The following is a 6,092-nucleotide window of genomic DNA, read 5'->3' as shown; positions in this document are numbered from 1 at the left end:
TATTCTCATCTGCTTGTCATAGATTAATTGGCCATTTAAGTGTGTGTTTATTTCTGGATTCTCTATTCTGTTGCATTGATCTATGTGTCTGTTTCTCTGCAGTACCAAATTGTTTTGTTTACTGTAGCTTTGCAATATAGATTGAAATCAGGGGATATGCTGTCTCTAGCTTTGTTCTTCTTCCTTAAGATTGCTTTGGCTATTCAGGGTCTCTTGTGTTTCCATACAGATTTTAGAATTATTTGTTTAGTTCTATGAAAAGTGCCTTTGTTATTTTGATAGGGATTGCATTAAATATGTGGGTTGCCTTGAGAAATATGGTCATTTTAACAATATTAATTCTTCCAATCCATGAGCATAGCAGTCTTTCCATTTTTTTGTGTCATCTTCACTTTCTTTTATCAATGTCTTTTAGTTTTCAGAGTACAAGTCTTTTAACTGGTTGGTTTTATTTTTACATATTTTATTCTTTGTGATGCAATTATAAATGAGATTGTTTCCTTAATTTCTCCTTCTGATAGTTCATTATTAATAGATAGAAATACAACAGATTTCTGTATATCAATTTTGCATACTGCGGCTATACTGAATTCCTTTATTAATTCTAATAGTTTTTTGTAACAACTTTAGGATTTTCTTATATAGTATCATTTAAGCTTTAAACAGGGATAAATTTACTTCTTTTCCAATTGGTATTCCTTTTCTTTATTTTTTCTCATCTTATTTCTGTGGCTAGGACTTTCAATGCTATGTTAAAAAAAAGTAGCAGGAGTGGGCATCCTTGTCTTGTTCCTAATTTTATAGGAAATGCTTTTGGCTTTTCTCTCTTTCTTTTTTAATTGGAGTTTAATTGCTTTACAATGTTGTGTTAGAATCTGCTGTCCAACAGAGTGAATCAGCTATGTGTATACATATATCCCTTCTTGAACCTCCCTCCCACACCACCACCTTGTCCCACCCCTCTAGGTCTTTGCAGAGCATGTAACTGAGTTCCCTGTGCTGTGCAGCAGCTTCCCACTAGCTGTCTGTTTTACACATTGTCACATATGTACGTCACAGCTACTCTCCCAGTTCGTCTCACCCTCCCCTTCTCCCACCGTGTCCACATGTCCATTCTCTACCTCTGCATCTCTAGTCCTGGTCTGCAAACAGGTTTCATCTGTACTATTTTTCTAGACTCCACTTATTTGTGTTAATATACGATATTTGTATTTCTCTTTCTGACTTACTTCACTTGTATGACAGACTCGAGGTCCACCCACATTGTTACAAATGACCCTTTCTACAAATTTTCTTCCTTTTATGGCTGAGAAATATTCCATTGTATATATGTAACATATCTTCCTTATCCATTCTCCTGTCAGTGGACATTCGGGTTGCTTCCATGACCTCACTGTCGAGTATGATCCTCGCTGTGAGTTTATAATGTATGGCCTTTATTATGTTAAAGTATGTTTCCTCTATACCCATTGCATTGAGAATTTTCACCATAAATGGATGTTGAGTTTTGTCAAAAGGTTTCTCTGTATCTCTTGAAATGATCATATGGTTTTTATTCTTCAACTTTTAAAAACATTTTTAATTGAAGGATAATTGCTTAATAATTTGTGTTGGTTTCTGCCTTTTCAATTTTTTAATGTTGTATATCATTTTAATTGATTTGTGGATACTGAATCATCCTTGAATCCCTGGGATAAACCCCACTTCATCATGGTGCATGATTCTTTTAATGTATTACTGAATTTAATTTGCTATATTTTGTTAGAAATTTTTGTACTATTGAGTGCTGAAAAGGAATGAGCTATCAAGCCATGAAAAAATGTGGAGGAAACTTAAATGTGTATTACCAAGTGAAAGAAGCCAATATGAAGACGCTATATACTATATGATGTTCTAGAAAAAGAAAAACCATGGAGACAGTAAAAAGATTAGTGGTTGCCAGAAGTTATTGGGAAGAGAATGATGAATAAGCAAAGTTCAGAGGGCAGTGAAACTATTTTGTATGATAATATAATAGTGGATTCATGTCATTATACATTTGTCAAAATCCCTAAAGTGGATGACACTGAGAGTGAAGCCTAAAGCAAACTATGTATTTTGCTTGATAATGAAGTATCAGTGTAGGTTCATCAACTGTAACAAATGGTACAAGATGTTGATAGCAGAAGAGGTTGTACATGTGTAGGAACAGGGGGTACTTTCTATTCAGTTTTGCTATGAATCTAAAACTGCTCTAAAAAATAGTTTATTAATTAAAAAATAAAACTTTCTATATGAAGAAAATATAGGAAAATACATTTATGACACAAAGTAAGGTATGATTTTTTTTAGAAGACACATATATACACAACACACACATAGGGAAATCATAAAGGAAAAGGCTAAAAAACGTGACATCAAAATAGAAAACTCTGGGGACTTCCCTGGTGGTCCAGTGGCTGACACCACACTCCTATTGCAGGTGTTCAGTTCCTGGTCAGGAAACTAGATCCCACATGCCGCAGCTAAGAGTTCACATGCTGCAACTGAAGATTCCGCATGCTGCAACAAAGATCAAAGATCCCATGTGCCACAGCTAAGGCCTGGCACAGCCAAATAAATAAAAAAAGATAAATTTTAAAAAAGAACTAGAACATGACCCTAATTTAAGACAAACAGGAAAGGAAGGCTCCTAAAAAAATAGAAAACTTTGTGAAATAAAAGACACCATAAACAAAATCAATAGCCAATCAATAGGTTGAGAGAAGATATCTATATCATATATAATAATCAAAAGAGCACTGTTCAAAATAAAGAACTACAAACAACCAAGCAGAAAAATGCATGAATTGCGTAAGAAGAAACCTGAAGAGACTAAAAACACACATTAGTGTTCGGCCTCAGAATAATCGAGAAGCACTAATTAAAATCACAATGAGAGATCATTTCACACACGTAAGATTAGCAGAAAGTAAATCCTGATTGTTGAAAAGGATATGAGAAATAGGAACTCTCACACAATGTTCTTGGGAATGCAAATTGGCATAAAAATTTTGAAGCTCAACTTAACAATATCTAGCAAAATGTGAAATGTGCATATCTTATGGCCTGGTTGATCCATCTTTAGTTAAATACCCTAGGAAAACATTTGCATATGTGTTTCGGGAGACATTACAGTACTGTTCATTCCAGCATTGTAACAGCCAAAAATTGGAAACAATCCAAATGTCCATTAGTTAAAAAAAAAAAAAGGAGTAAATCAATTGTGCTATGTTTATTCAACAAACTACAATAAAGGGGCTAAAATGTATAGATTGTATTTAAAGTTATCAACATGGATAGATAAACGTGTAAAAGAGTAAAAAATTATGTAATGTTACAAATCATATTAATTTATTTGTGAATTCTATATGTAATAAAACATATAGTTATTTATGGATACCCTGTCAAGTTAGGAGTTTTTGAATGAAAGTACAGAAACCCCAGCTCAAAGTGGCTTCAATGATGATGAGATTTATTATTGCAATGAAACAAGAAGTCTAGAGAAAGGGCATTTAATTCAGCAGTTTAAATATGTCATCAGGACTTGGGTTTATCTTTTTTTTCATATAGCAATTTTACACGTGTTATCCTCAGCCTAACTCCTCTCTTGAGCACTGTATGGCTACCACAATCTGAGGCACCACATGTAGACACAACAGCCTCCAGTGAAAGAGAAGGATCACTTCTGTCTTTGGTAGCTCGATTCTAAAGCAAAGACCCCCTAACCAGACCACTCAGTGGACTTCCCATCTGAACATCTCCCTTGTTCAGAACTGTATCGGTGTTCTTTCCCAAACCAGTCACAACAAGGAAAATGCGTCGTTAAGAAATGTAGGTCAGGGAGGTGAACAGCAGGACAAAATGGGTAGAAGGGGCTGTGGGTAGAAGAAGGGGGAAAGTTTGATGTGCAGAATTAAAAAACCAAAATCCATTAGTCACTTGGTAGACAGTATTCATTCTCATCTTCTTCCAGAACAACTTTCTGTATTGCTGAGGCTGGAAAGTTGGAAGTTAAATTTCTTGAACTCCTTGCAGTTAGGATCCTAGATGGATATTAGGGCTGTGCCACAGTAGCCTCTAAATGTTGCATCATATGCATTTTTAAAAAAATTAACATCAGGACTTAAAAAACAAAATCCATTCTAGATATGTGACACAGAGAATTAGATGTTTATGAAATATCTAGAGGGTTGGAGGAACAAGGCATGGCCTGAGCTTCTAAGAAGATTTCTAGAACATCACAGTCCAGTTGCTACTTCCTCTAGCTCAAAAAGGAAGGCAGGGCACTGGGAGGCCATCAGGGATATACTGAGTTCAAGGGCACACTGCCATAATTGTGATTCAGGAATCAGGAAGCTTGTACTGGAAACCACTGCCATAGTCATGACAGCCTAGACATTAGACATAGTTCAGCTGTCACCACCTTTGCAAATACCTTTCAGTACCTCCCCCTCCTCTCCCAATCCACACACACAATGGATGCTGGACCATGACATCTCCACAACCTTGTTCGCCAGCAGAAAATAGCCCCAAACAACTGGAATGTGGGCTGTGCCACAGTAGCTTCTAAATGTTGTGTTAAATGCATATAATTATTAGAACCTAATACTCATCCAGAATCCTAACTGCAAGAGAGTTTTAGAAATTTAACTTTTAACTTGCCAGCCTCAGCAGCAGTACAAGAAGTTATTCTGGAAGAAGATGAGAATGAATGCTATTTACCCATTGACTAGTTTTTCAGAGTGAGAGATGGTATTTACTGCAGTCTATCCCTTTGCCTACCCATGCATTCAGTATAAAAAATGTTCATACCCACAAAATGCATTCATCCACCCAACACAGGAAAGGGATGAACCAAAGTCTCTTTCAGTTACAGCATTCTGACCCAGGTCCAGGATCTGTGTAGATGTAAAATCTTGTTAATCAAGTCCTGATATGGTAGAAACAGGCACCATTTCCCAGTATCCACTGAGGAAGGGAGGTGGCAGCGTCTGACCATGGTACAATGACAAAGGGCTAAAATGTATTATCCATCCCCCAGTTCAGTTCAGTCACTCAGTTGTGTCCGATTCTTTGTGACCCCATGGACTGCAGCACACCAGGCCTCTCTGTCCATCATCAGCTCCTGGACTTTACTCAAACTCATGTCCATTGAGTTACTGATGCCATCCAGCCATCTCATCCTCTGTAGTCCCCTTCTTCTCCTGCCTTCAATCTTTACCAGCATCAGGGTCTTTTCCAATGAGTCTGTTCTTTGCATCAGGTGGCCAAAGTATTGGGAGTTTTAGCTTCAGCATCAGTCCTTCCAATGAATATTCAGGACTGATTTCCTTTAGGATGGACTGGTTGGATCTCCTTGCAGTCCAAGGATACTCTCAAGAGTCTTCTCCAACACCAGATTTCAAAAGAATCAATTCTGCAGTGCTCAGCTTTCTTTATAGTTCAACTCTCACATTCATACATGACTACTGGGGAAAAATCATAGCTTTGACTAGACGGACCTTTGTTGGCAAAGTAATGTCTTTCCTTTTTAATATGCTGTCTAGATTGGTCATAACTTTCTTCCAAGGAGCAAGCGTCTTTTAATTTCATGGCTGCAGTTACCATCTACAATGATTTTGGAGCCCCCCAAAAATAAAATCTGTTACTGTTTCCATTGTTTCCTCATCTATTTGCCATGAAGTGATGGGACTGGATGCCATGATATTAGTTTTCTGAATGTTGAGTTTTAAGCCAACTTTTTCACTCTCCTACCAAACACCCACATCCCCCAAACACCCACAATACAATAAAAAAAAAACACTTTGGGAAATGTAAAAAAGGTACCCACACATGCTTAGTCGTGTCCAACTCTTTGCGACCTCATGGACTATAGCCTGCCAAGCTCCAGTCCAAGATTCTCCAGGCGAGAATGCTAGAGTGGGTTGCCATTTCCTCTTCCAGAGGAATCTTCTAAATCCAGGGATAGAACCCACATCTCCTGTGTTTCCTGCATTGGCAGGCGTATTCTTTACCACTGAGCCCCATTGATACATGGCCCATGGCACATATGGTAGTCTTCTGGACTCCTT

The sequence above is a fragment of the Giraffa tippelskirchi genome, chromosome 4, assembly GCF_054371585.1.
Source record: "Giraffa tippelskirchi isolate mGirTip1 chromosome 4, T2T-mGirTip1v1.2.pri, whole genome shotgun sequence".
NCBI lineage: Eukaryota > Metazoa > Chordata > Mammalia > Artiodactyla > Giraffidae > Giraffa > Giraffa tippelskirchi.
Note: the sequence above shows the minus strand (reverse complement) of the source record.